The 14,509-nt window shown below is 35.2% G+C and overlaps 1 protein-coding gene across 2 annotated transcripts in view; it reads right to left on the bottom strand.

Annotated features, from left to right (window-relative positions):
* Positions 1-1,215: 1,215 nt before the first annotated feature.
* LOC127864235 (uncharacterized) overlaps positions 1,216-14,509 on the bottom strand; it is a 181,755-nt gene continuing 168,461 nt past the window's right edge. For both annotated transcript variants that reach the window (XM_052403927.1, XM_052403929.1), the window contains 3 exons: positions 10,025-10,090; positions 2,195-3,082; positions 1,216-1,593 (listed from right to left, as the gene is read on the bottom strand). The gene's annotated coding sequence lies outside the window, so the exon portion shown is untranslated. The remainder of the gene's footprint in view (positions 1,594-2,194; positions 3,083-10,024; positions 10,091-14,509) is intronic.

Raw genomic sequence — 14,509 nt, 5'->3', positions numbered from 1 at the left:
TCAATGTACAAACGCAAGTTAATGCTATTATTATGCTTTGTTAATGCAATGAGCATTTGTTTTACACTGTTTGCAAACGACTGGGTGGGGTAACGACGTAGTAATACTACCAACTGATCAACCTTCTTAAATTGTGATCCGAATTCAACGGTCACCTGTGGACAACGGTCACTTTGATCATTTCCCTTGACTGACCGCTGAATTCAGGTTTGACTGTAATTGCTTTCTAGTCAAACAAGAATTTGTTATCATTGTGACAAAACTATCACCCAATGGTGCAAGTCATAATATGTCGCATGATGTTATAGATTGTCTAAGTGTTGTAATTTTCAGTGAAATATGATACAAAATTTAGATGCACAACCTCATATGAGAATGGAAATACCTGAAAGTTTGAATGCTGAACGTTGAATTTGTAAGTGAACACCCACAGGCCACAGACATTTACAAAGACCGACAGACATCCATCCAAGGTGATTCCTATATACCCCAATCATCACGGGGGTATAATGAATAAATATCTTCAGGGCATATTCTTACTCCAGCGGCATATTTGTATACTTAAAACTTGGACAGGTGTTTAATTTTAATTTATAGATATCCTTATTTAAAAATAAATGCAGATAATTATTTCATAGAATGTTGACTGCATTTCAATGATTGTTAAAAAAAATTAACCAGCATTTAATAGGCATTTTCTTTAATTTATGCAAGGGGAATTTTGTAAATATACATGTGAAAAACAAAACAAAAACCTTTTGGTTTAGAGGCTGAATTTTGGCACAAAAATGTATGAAAATATGCCCTGACCCTTTATGATTAAAACTGATATCAAATCAACTCTTATATGTATTTATTTACTCAGTTTGACCAATTTACAATTTAAAAACACAAAATTCCTGATCAGTAATAGGAACTTTTCTACAGAAAGGTCAGCAAAAAGCTGATGTAACGTGAACTAAATGTGCAACTCTAAACTCATTAAAAACTGGGCTAAATGCATTTATAGCGTAAAGAGTTGTTCCAGATTTGCCTGTACAAACTAATCAGCCACGACACTTTCAGCTTTTATGGAATTCTTTGTTTTAAGGTATATTCGGAAAGTGTGGTCACAAATTAGCTTGGGCAGACTTAACACGCTTTTGTGGGTAAAACACTTGAGGCACATGCATTAAGCCCTGTTTTCACAAAGCGCAGCTGAAATACTTCCTGTTTTTGTTGCTGCTGCTGCCATAGCCAGAGATTGTGTGAGTCTTGACGCCAAAGTCACCACCCTGAACCGGGAATGTAGGACAACGCTGCTCCTCTGGCATCAGGTTCATATTATTGGAGAGCGATATATGGAGGTCAGTCACTTTAAGAGGCGAGTCACTCAGCGCCTGCTCTATCTGTGGATCAGATTGTTTCACCTCGAGTGACTCGTCGGGATGAAAGTTGAACTCACCAAGGCTCAACTGTTTGAAGTGTTGATTTAGCGCCTTGTGAGAAGATGTTAAAAGGTGGCGTGCTGAATTTCCTGAGCGAGTTGTAGTATAAGTGGATTGGGATTGCCTAAACATTCAAGATGTTTGTCTTGTTTGCTTATAATGTTTTCTGCAAAGGAAATGGAAAGTAAACTAAAAATAGTGTTTTTAGTGACAAACGAATATGCCTTGACAATGTATGTTGAAACACCTTACTTAACACTTTTTAATGCAACACATTGAGTCTATATTTTATATTTAGGATTGCATAATGATTTATTTTTCGCCAGTTAGCACTCACAATAGCATTGTTATAATGAATAACGCGCAGCAACGTGTTAAATCGAAATTTTGGGGTTTTAAACAGTGAGGAATACATGGTAAAGTACATTTTGTAGCAAGTTGCCATATTTATCTGTACATTAAAAAACAGGAATAACTTAAGCACTTTTAGACGTGACACTATACCCCTTAAAATATGATGCAATACAACATTTTGCTAACGAATACTTAAAAATTTAGAATCAGTGCTAAAAATATAAATTGTACTTATGTTCAACTTATAGAGCTGAATAAGGAAATGAACTCAATGTCACAACCTATAAAAAAAACAGTATTTGTTTTGTCAAACATTTAATTGGGAATTAAGCCAGTAATTATCGAAAAATATGGAATAGACTTTTTGAGATTAGGAATGCTTTGACCAAATAAATAACACTGTAAGGTCTCACCTGAAGCTCAAGATGCAGAGATGACATTCTAGCCTCGCTGATATTGCTAAGAGCCCAGTTTGAGTTCTACCTAACATCGGGTTGAGAATCAAAGAGCATATTGGACCACACAACAAAACTGCTGTCATTTTTCAACGCCTTCTCAAGCGCCGACTCAATGCCAGGCTGTTTAGGATTGGAGTGGGAAGTTACAAACCCTGATGGGTTCACCTTTAGCACCTTGTTTCAGCTGTTGGTCGAACTTCCCGCCAGAGGCATGGCCATGGAAGCTCTGAGTGTTCACAACAAAGTCGGTGGTGCCTTTCTTTGTTAGCTACTGCGTCAAAAGTGCGTTCTCTTTGGACAGTTTGGACACCTGTGAGGACAAACCGGGACTGTCCGTAAAGTCAAGACTGTCCAGGAGTATCCCAGTGGTAAGCATACGCTTCTGACTAAAACTCTACAAATATTCCTTGATTTTCTCTTGTTACATTCCCTTGTACTGTTTGTCCCAAAAAGAATGGAACGAGTTATCCAACTTTGTATTTATCATGATATTAGTTGCGAAGTCCAACATTGAGAACTGACCGTACATGTTGCCATAACTGCTGCAATAAGGCCTTGTGTCTGTAACGGTTGTCCCATCTCCGGCACTCGGGTCTAACAAACCAATCAGGCTCAAGTGCGGATCACTCGACACGAAAATTGTGGTTGTTGAGAACCATGTGTGAAAACTCTTTGCTCAAAATTTTCTATAGGAGAAATTTGTTCAACGATGCTGACCCTTTGAAGCTGGATGTCAAATGGGAGAAGCTAGGGGTCAGGGGAGTGGTCGTGCTTGACCTGAGGCTTCTGCAGGCCCGGCTGGTGCCGTTGCCGTACCAACTCTATATCAAAACCGGGGCTCTCCTGAAAACATGGGAAATATGAACTAATAAAAAAGGTTTATATTACAATCTATAACAAACTATGTCTCTTGATAAAGTTTTTCAGGGGCAAAACTTCATTCTCATGAATGTTGAACTTGGCATTTCACTGGTTCCTTGTCCAAAATAACATAACAATGGATTCAATCAAACCATATCGTACTCAAACATCATTTAAATTGTTGGTCAATACTTTATTAATCTGTCAATTCATAAATAATATTTTCAACTTTTTTTGTTAGTGTCCGCTACAATGCAATCCCCGGACATGGAAAGGCCGCGTCCCCCTACATCACTGGACTGTAATACAGCCAGCCTTTCACCAGACAGTTGTCTTTTTTGCTGAGCAGTAGCTGTAACGTTGAGCGAACCAATATGGAATATGCAAACTGCACAGGCTAATCTGGGACAACACTTAACACACATGCATTAAGTCTTGTTTTCCCATGCAACCTTACATTGTTGCCATTGCATGCATGAAAACTAACTCTAAAGCCTTATTACACTGTTCTAGGAATGAGGCCGGGGTCCTTCTTATTGAGAACAAATGCATTCCATGGAATCATATTTATCAGCTTTATTAAATATCTCACAACTTTATAAAAACTCAAGGCCTTATGAGGATGACAGAAATTCTCGGGGTGTTGGGTAACTGAGGTTCCTGTATGATAAGTTGGAAAGCATCGAGCTGAAGAAGAGTTTGAGTTATTGATCCTCAAGTAAAACACGTCCTGCTGTAAACATGATATACACAATAAAAGACGCCATTTTATGTTTTGTTAAATCATATCATTCTTATCAATTTCATCTTTAACATTCTTTGTACACAGGTTACACTGTAAACCATTATTATTTGAGGGACATTATTTATGTTGATTTTAAGGGTTGACTGATCCACAAATTTATCACACACAGAAAAGTAATTGACACAAATTCATCATTTATTTTTCTGAACTGAGAAATCCACAAAATAAACTAATGTGTCCGTAAAAGTCTTTTTGACCACGAAATTTCGGATGAATATATATTCATATGAGTTTACACTATACAAACAAGTAAAGAGGATATTTTATCTTAAGTAAATTCATACTTTTCTTTTCCACCTCATCTTTTTTGCATTCTTAATACATAGGGAATACATAAGCAGGTCTTTTCCTGGCATATTTATGGGTATGTGAAACGGACCTATACGCAAAGAGTTTTTCTTTCTTAAACAAGGGCTGTTTGTAAAACATGCATGCCCCCAATATTGGCTGTCAGTTGTAGTGGCAGCCATGGTGTTAATACGTTTTTTGTCACTGTGACCTTGACCTTTGACCTAGTGACCTGAAAATCAAAAGGGGTCATCTGCCAGTCATGATCAATGTATCTATGAAGTTTGATGATCCTAGGCCTAGGAGTATTCTTGAGGCATCATTCGGAAACAATTTTACTGTGTCGAGTCACCGTGACCTTAACCTTTGACCTAGTGACCTGAAAATCAGTAGGGGTCATCTGCAAGTCATGATCAATGTGCCTATGAAGTTTCATGATCCTAGGAGTAAGCAGTCTTGAGTTATCATCCGGAAACCATTTTACTGTGTCCAAGTCACTGTGACCTTGACCTTTAACCTAGTGACCTGAAAGTCAATAGGGGTCATCTGTGAGTCATGATCAATGTACCTATGAAGTTTCATGATCCTAGGCATAAGCGTTCTTGAGTTATCATCCGGAAACCATTTTACTGTTTCGGGTCACCGTGACCTTGACCTTTGACCTAGTGACCTTAAAATAAATAGGGGTCATCTGCAAGTCATGATCTATGTACCTATGAAGTTTCCTGATCCTAGGCGTAAGTGATCTTGAGTTATCATCCAGAAACCATATTACTGTTAAGGGTCACTGTGACCTTGACCTTTGACCTAGTGACCTGAAAATCAATAGGGGTAATCTGAGAGTCATGAACAATGTACCTATACAGTTTCATGATCCTAGGTCAAAGCGTTCTTGACAGTGCTCCAGCTAGCAATAAATAGAGGGGCACTGCGCCCCTCTAAAATTTGCCCACTTAAAAAGCGCCCCTCTATTTTTCTGTCAAATGCCCTTTTGATCTCTAAATTCCTGCTTTCAGGCCGTATAAATCGCCAGAAACATCGACATGAATACACAGATAACACCCTTACATGACTGCCTGTGGTGTAATAAGTCAACACATTGTGAACAAACAAGCCCCAAGGGTATGGTTTGTTATCAGATCACTAAGTTGCCTTTTGTTGCAGACAATAATAACATGCTGTGAAAGATTATCTCTGAGGTCACGCTTTTGGTTAGGCACAATCACACTAAATGAAATCAAACTCAGCACTATTGATTTTTTTAAACTTCTGAATTCTTTGGCTATAATTTTTTGTTTGCAAAAATAGTGATTTTTAATCCAAAATACCTATTAACATTTGAAAATTTATCATCTTTTTTTAATGCAAATATGCGGAATGGAAACATATTTGTGTTTGGATTTTATTTCTGAACTTTATAAACACTGTCTGTCCTCAATCATGATGAATTTTAACATGAATAGGGGCAGACAATTGTTAGTTCAACAAATAAAGAACTTGTTTGGAAGGAGGATTTATCACTCAGCAAGTAAAATGTAATGTTGATATTGTCATATATTTTCGTGACCAAACAAAACTGTCAACGTTGTTGACATTAGTTGAAATAACGTGTTGTGAAATAAATATATCCTTTTATAGTTCTGGCTACCATAACTTTAAATGTCGATTTTATGATTTTTGACTGGCGCGACTTTATAGATATGGACCAACCCCATTAAGAAAGTCAACTAGAAATTCCCGAAAAATTGACAGTTAACAAAGACCGGTCCAAAACAGCTTTTAAATGCAAATGTTGGCCAAAATCAACTACTTGATTGGAAAGATTGATATTTTTCACATTTAACTGATATATTCTTTCACAAAATACTATCTTAAACATTTAAAATGTATCTATTCTGCTCTTACATATTGAGAAAAACAGCGATGTGACTGACTTTCTTGAAATGCGAATCTCCCGAGATTTCACGGTCATATGACGTTATTTCTAATTTTAGTAACAAACCATGTGCTCAATTGTTTTCAAATTCAGAATGACATTTCCCGGTATTTTAATTATTCTGGCTTATTTTGTAAACGAATTGTAATGTCAATACAAAGTCAAAGTAAATATTATATAAAACTACCTGATTCACAATGAAATCAGTCTTATAATCCACCAGACGTAAGTTGTTAATCACAAATAATTGATTTCAGAAAACGAAAGTAATGTTTACAATTTCAGCATAAAATGTCAAGGTCGATCCGAAAGTATCCAAATGAAAACACGTCACGTGACAAAGCGACAATGGCGTCAAAATTGTGAATTTCAGACTGATGAGAGTTATTTTCATCTATTGTAAGATGCATTTGAAACATTTGAACCTTAAAATATTCCTCGATGCAGTAATTTATATTCATTTACCAATATATGTAGAAATGTATCCAAGAAAATGAGCTTTCTTTGATTTATAGCATGACATAAATAAGTTAAGACTCTGGTCAACTTTCGATACAGGGTTAGCTTCAGCGTACAGGTCTGTCAATACTATATAAACTGTACGCTGAAGTTTCTTTAGCTAATCCTATTATTAACAATAACAATGTTTCATTTTAATCTCCAGACTGGCTGCTACTTCATGGTGACATTGATCACTGTTTAAACTTTAAATTTGTCAATATAGATTTTTGTTTTAATTAATATTATTATTGCGGATAAACATTGGCTCAAAGTTATTTAAAGCAACGAATTAAAGTAGTGACAGTCACAACGTTTTTTTGACCCAGTGAAACCCTTGAATTTATTTCATGTTTTCTACATTTCATTTTCTTTAAAAAGGCCACTGATGCTGAAACTGGAACCTGAAAGATTAACATGCAGTTCAATGATGTAGTTCTTCTTGAATGCTCTGAGCTTTTATGAGTACATACGTACAGCTCAGAGCCAGGACCTGGAGGGTCAATAGCTGGGAGTTGGATTATTGCAACTATTAAATGATGATAAGTGATGAAAAAACATCAAAATCCCCCCCCCCCACAAACACCGGAAAGAAATATGATATCTACATATCTCTAATGCGTGTAGTCGGATGCTAGCCCAAGTCAGTTTGGAAATTGGCTACTTAGTTGTTTTTCTTAGCGCCAATGTAGATAGAAATATATTTATTATAATTTCATACACAAAATGAGGAACAGCATACAATTGGTGTTCAGTCATCCAATGCACTAGTGTTTACAATGAATAAGTATATAGTATACATTTTGTGGCTGCCTGGCTTAAGTATATTTTTAACCAAATGTCCTATTTTCCAAAATTACGCGTGAAATGTGTCCTTTTTTGGGGAAGCTCCCCTCTATTTTGAAAAGCTGGCTGGAGCACTGTCTTGAGTAATCATCCGGAAACCATTTTACTATTTCGGGTCACTGTGACCTTGACCTTTGACCTAGTGACCTCAAAATCAATAGGGGTCATCTTCGAGTCATGATCAATGTACATATGCAGTTTCATGATCCTAGGCGTAAGCGTTCTTGAGTTATCATCCGGAAACCATTTTTCTATTTAGGGTCACCGTGACCTTGACCTTTGAACTAGTGACCTCAAAATCATTAGGGGTCATCTGCGAGTCATGATCAATGTACCTATGAAGTTTCATGATCCTAAGCCTAAGCATTCTTGAGTTATCATCTAGAAACCATCTGGTGGATGGACATACAGACAGACGGACCGACATGAGCAAAACAATATACCCCCTCTTCTTAGAAGGGGGGCATAAAAAGAGAATTAGGCATTCGATCTCCCAAGTGTGGATTAAAAGCGTTCATTGATGACACCACATGTCTGCACATGTGTAGATACAGTTATTAAGACAAGGGCTGTTTGTAAAACATGCATGCCCCCCAATTTGGGCTGTCAGTTGTAGTGGCAGCCATTGTGTGACCTTGACCTTTGACCTAGTGACCTGAAAATCTGTAGTGGTCATCTGCCAGTCATGATCAATATACCTCTAAAGTTTCATGATCCTAGGCCTAATTATTCTTGAGATAACATCAGGAAACCATTTTACTGTTTCGAGTCACTGTGACCTTGACCTTTGACCTAGTGACCAGAAATTTTATAGGAGTCATCTGCCTGTCATGATCAATGTACCTATGAAATTTCATGATCCTAGGCGTAAGGATTTTTAAGTTATCATCCAGAAACCATTTTACTATTTCGAGTCACTCGTGACTGTGACCTTGACCTTTGACCTTGTGACCTGAAAATCAATAGGGGTCATCTGCCAGTCATGATCAATATACCTATGAAGTTTCATGATCCTAGTCTTAATTATTCTTGAGTTAACATCAACAAACCATTTCACTGTTTCGAGTCACTGTGACCTTGACCTTTCACCTAGTGACCTGAAAATTTAAAGGAGACATCTGCCAGTCATGATCAATGTAGTGTTCTGCCGTGAGTTTTTACTGTTGGGGACAGGGACCCTTTAGGGTTAAAAAAGTGGGGACAAAAAGGAAAAATATGGGGACAGAGAAATATATTTGTAGCAGAATTTAATTTTCAGAAACTAATTATATTTTACTTGCACTCTTAAATTTGTTTGTTTTCTTCTAACAGCAAGTCCACAGGACGTAACATTCTAATTCAACCATGAATATTTTAAAAACTTTTTAAAACTGTCAAACAATAGTCAACATATTCAAAAACTTTCAACAGATTTATGATCATTGAACTCAGCATTATGTGTCAAAGTACTTGTCCGATAATTAGAATTACCGATAGTAAAGGCATTTTTTTTGTGCTTTATGCGCAAAGTGTAAGTCATTGCGTTGTTGTCAAACAGTGACCAAGACAATTTTCGAAGCCAATTTGCTTGGAACGTATGTTTAGGGCCAGGGGTAGACTTTTTTGTTATTGCTAAACGATGTTGGGACTTGGGAAGACTCTGTTGGGGTGTTGTTATTATTATCGTCATATTTTCTAATTTTACTTGCCGGAGGACAAAAAGTAAAATGGATTTTGTTTTCTTCGGCCGGTCACTTTCCGCCATTTTGATTGGTTGTTATAATCTCAACTTACCAATGCAATAAAGAGTTATTAAAGTAAATTTACCATTGGCTTCAAAATGACGTCATGTCCAATGAAATAATTCGTTTTGATTACACACTCACTCGATTACCTTACCGACTTACCAATTGAATTGATTAGTTTTTATTACTAATTCCTGTGCGCTCGTGGACCCATATACGGAAAACAGGTGGGGACAAATCTTTTATTTTTGCGCCAATGACGCAAGGGCGCATCCACGGCAGAACACTGTCAATGTACCTATGAAGTTTCATAATCTTAGGCGTAAGCATGCTTGAGGGATCATCCAGAAAACATTTTACTATTTTTACTATTTCGAGTCACTGTGACCTTGACCTTTGACCTAGTGACCTGAAAATCAAAAAAGGTCATCTGCCAGTCATGATCAATGTACCTATGAAGTTTCATGATCCTAGGCCTTAGCGTTCTTTAGTTATCATCAGGATACTATCTGGTGGACGGACAGAACGACCGACAGACTGACAGGCCGACATGTGCAAAACAATATACCCCCTCTTCTTCAAAAGGGGGGCATAATAAGTGCCTTATGATTAATATGTCTCAATTATATTTCAATAAGATTTAAAAAAAGTATATTACTAGCATAATATGATTTTATCCTTTTAATTTTAAGTTTAAGAAATAGTTATATTAAATTTGTTTTTCTGAAATCAATTGACTTTTCGCACACAAAAAATAAAAATCCCAAAATTGCATTTTTACCGAAATTGGCCATGAAAAGGCCTGATAATTAAAATGTCTTTGTTACCTTCTGTGTATTCAGGTCATCCTTGTCCACCACATCCTCAGCATCCTTGTCCTGACTCAGCAGCGACTGGAGCAGCAAAATAGCTTGATGTATTTCTTGTATGTATATTTAGGACTCACACACGTTTATATAAATGTAATGAAAATCAATAACAGATGTTCAACAGCATAAAATATGGCAAATTAATAAATCTCACATCAAGTGTTACCTTTCTGTAAACATTGCGTAAAATATCAATATATACTCCTCCAAAGATTACTTAAACAACATTTTATTTAAAAAATATTCATCCATATACATTTCTTACATGGCATGGTGTTTATAGAAATGAAAGTCTAAAAATAGCCTCAGTTAATGCTATGTACATGTGCATCTATGTACAAATATGAAATTTTCAGTTGAAATGCTTTGTTTTTTCATGCACAGTTTACAAGAACTAAATGTTAGGACCATAATGACACAAATGATATGACAACATAACATAATATGCATTAGATCTAATGTTCTAACAAAACCCCTCACATTGTGTAATCAGATAACAATATGTGCACATAAATTATTTGTATCTTTTAGCTACACACTTACACTACTATGTTCGTATGCTAAACAACACATTGTAATTGAAATACTACCCTTCTCGAAAAAGTGCACTAAATGCGCATTTAATGCGCATTAAATGCGCTTTTAATGCGCATGTTATTGGCACCGTATTTTTTGCTGAAAAAAATATGGTGCCAATAACATGCGCTTTAAAGCGCATTTAACTAAACAAGTGCATTTTTTTGTTCAAATAATACACTTTTTGAGTGTATAAATGCACTTTTGTGTGTATTTTAAAGTGTACTTTAGTGTTTTTAAGTGAATTAATACGCTTAAGTGTATTTAAGTGTATTAATTCGCTTACCGTTTTTTTTTGTTCCCCAAAAAGTACACTTGAAGCGTATTTTAAGCGTTTTAATTTACTTAGGAAAACATGAAAAAATACACTTAAATACGCTCTTGTGTATTTTTTGAAAAAAATACGCTCTAGTGTATTTTTTGAAAAATTTGGGGGAAAAAATACGCTCAAGTGTATTTTTTTTTAAATACGCTCTAGTGTATTTTTTGAAGAAAATAAAACGCTCAAGTGTATTTTTAGTGTATAAAGTGCACTTAAGTGTATCTTTGAAAATGTCTATTAAAAAAACATTCATTTGGATATGAAAAGTGGCCGGTTTAAATATGATCTGAGAGAACAACAATAAACTTTGAAATAAACACATTTATTCACATAAATCATTTTAAAATAAACAAGTAGTTAAGGCCATTCTATGGGTGCTTAAAAGCTTTTCCGCTTTCCTCTGCAACTGCTTCCCCCTGTCCCTATACTTTTTGGTTTACATTGTTCCATACAAAGAATGCATTGAAAAAAAACATGTCAATATACAATTTTTTCAAACAATATCACAATAAATAACAATGGCAAATAAAATATGTTGAAAGACAAAAACATACATGTAGGCTTACCAAATTGTCAAATAGCAAAATAGTTTTTTTTAAATCTTTCTCAATCCTCACATGGTTTTTAATATTGTTAAAGATTTTTTCTGGCCAAACTTGTAATGTGGCGCACAAATTATGTAAGTTTTTCGAGTTTATATGAAAAAACCTAAAATGACATCAAAGATAATTCGTTCTTATTATTAAATATATAAGCACTATGGACATGAAAGCACATTTGAGATCTACATAACTTTCCAAACTTGGAAATATATACAACCATTTACAACTATTTACTCACAAGTTATCTCAGTTTTAACTATAAAGGGGACATATCAACAGCTAGAACAGTATTTTATAGTCTGAAATAGATTTATTTATTAAAAATAACGTTATAAATAATTTCTAAACACAAACACTTTCAGAGGGTAAGAGAGACATTCGGAGGCCGTGGGAAAATCTTAGGAGTGACACAAATTCAAATAAACTTGTAATGTGGCGCAAAAATTATGTAAGTTTCTTGAGTTAATATATCTAAAAAAAATACATTAAAGATAATTCATTCTAATTATTAAATTTATAAGCATATGGACAATGAAACGCACACTCGCGAGGTTTTGGCACACAATAACCTGCTCAGTAAGTTTTTGTGGGTTTTTGGCAAGGTGGTTTCCTGTGGGTTTAAACACTTTTTTGTATTAAAGTATGTTAAAGTCTTTTACAATTTTGTGCTGATATGTTTCAGTAAAAAAAGTAATAGCCCCATGCAGTTTTAAGGGGAAAAAAACACAATGTGCAGGAAAATCATCTTTATAACACAAACAAATATGAACATAAGAATTGTACACTTCATTATAAAATGAGGCATTTGTGGAAGATTGTATGGAAAAAACGATTAACCGCAGCGTTCCGCAGTGGGTCAATATATTTAGATCGCAGCTGCTGCAGAGAACTAGGTCACAGCTATTGGGGGTACCTGAACCGCAGTGGCCGGAGGAACCTGGACTTCAGCATTTGGAGAGACCTTGACCGAATATGGTGGTGGGACCAGTAGTCCAGTACAGCAGCCATTTGAGAACACGACCGCAACCGCCAGGGGGACCTGGATGGCAGCCAGTGCCTAGACCTGATCTTGGCAGCTGGAGGGACCTGGAAAGCAGCAGGGGAGACCGGAAAAGCAGGGGCTGGAGTGACATCTACCACTGATGTTGCTTGTGTCCTTCTCTTCTCAAGGATCTTGAATGCGTATTGATCTGCAAAAGATAAACATGATATCACACACTATCAAAAGGGCGAGGCATTCTTCATACTTGTTAAATTGTAAGGTTTTTGTTTCACTTAACTATGAAATATTGCTGTAATGGTAATCTTGTTGCGATTATAATTAGAAATTTAAATCAATGCAAGTTTGTTTGCTTGTTGTTTTTGTTTGTTTATTTTTGCAATTTTTTAATCCTGTGATCACATGTGACTAAACTCTTATCATCAAAGAAATAGCGTTTTGTAGACAATACAGTTTGAAAATGAACTAAGATGCGTGGTCTCATTTGGCTGTCTGGACTGGCTGGAAGTGTGATGCATTTTAAATGCAATAACCTGTATAGTTTTACCTCTCAACAAATCCAGCTTTTCTTAGTCAAGCACAGCCCACTCTCCTGCTTCACTCTAGTTGGCCAACTCTTGAAGGGTAAAAATCTGGTGTTAAAGTCCATACATCAGTCAGTATCCCCCTGTTTCTTCCTTTTTTAGCAGGTGATAATGCACATTCTTTCCTTGGGGCAAGAGTTTTACCTTTAAAATCAAAATATAAAAGTTCTCATTGAAATATGAGGGAAAGAAGTCCATTCAGTAATGACCAGACTTAGCTATAAATAAAGTTTAAGATGACAATAACCATAAAACACAGCCATAATAATTCACTGTACACAACATTAACACTTTTTAATTTGTATATTTATCTATTTTTGTTTCAATTGGTGTTAGTTTTCCTTAAAATTACAATGCATTTACTTATCCTTATACCAGAGACAATACATAAACATGATAATGATCATAATTAATTCAATGAACTTAATTAAAAAAGGGATGCAGAAATAAAAATACAAACCTGTTACAACTGTTCTTCAGTATCCAGCCACTTTGGACCTCCTTTGATTTACTACATTGTAGTAAATACACTTTGTTTTCATCACACAATACTTCATGCTGACAGTATTTCAAGACATTTGACACTACAAGTACAATTTAAAATCTTAATTTGCTAAATCATGTCTAAAAATGTAGCTCATTATCAGTTGCTGACACCTGCTTGTTTAAACAAATTTACTTCCTGTGCCCTTAACCAATCAAAAGTGGCTTGTTTTCAAAACAAAAACTATCAACCAATCAAAAGTATGCAGATGATATGCACCCCTTTGTTAGGCATTGCTGCATCACTGATAAGAGATTAGTGTTTATGATGCATATTTGATTTAATTGGGGGAGAGCTGATCTTTTATCTGTTGTGTCAGCTTGAGATATATCTACTGATAAAGGCAAATTTCAACACCAAAATATTTATGGAATAATACACATCACTGATAACAATTCTTCTCTTTGTGACCTTAAATTGAATATCATTACTGAGAAATGACAATCTGTTTATTGTTTATGAAATCACAAATTACAATACATGCACATAACCCTTAGCATATTATATTTATTTGTGAATATTTCAATTTGACATACTGAAAGGTGTTAGAAAATTATAATTCTATTATAAATATTATTTTAATTGCCTTTAAAAAATGTGTTTAGTAGACAATGTGGTAGATATTAATTTTATTTGGGTTAAATATCAGTATAAGAAATTTGAGAAAATATAATTTAAATATTAAAAATATTGAAAGTGTCAAAGCCCACATAATATTTTTGACACGTTCAATATTTTTAATAAGTGACCCACAGCCTGATTTAGTTGAACTTGTGCTTTTTAAAGTTGTTAAGCATTGTTGTTAAAAAATTTAT

Source organism: Dreissena polymorpha, chromosome 1 (assembly GCF_020536995.1).
Source record: "Dreissena polymorpha isolate Duluth1 chromosome 1, UMN_Dpol_1.0, whole genome shotgun sequence".
NCBI lineage: Eukaryota > Metazoa > Mollusca > Bivalvia > Myida > Dreissenidae > Dreissena > Dreissena polymorpha.
This window is presented reverse-complemented; position numbering and strand designations above follow the sequence as displayed.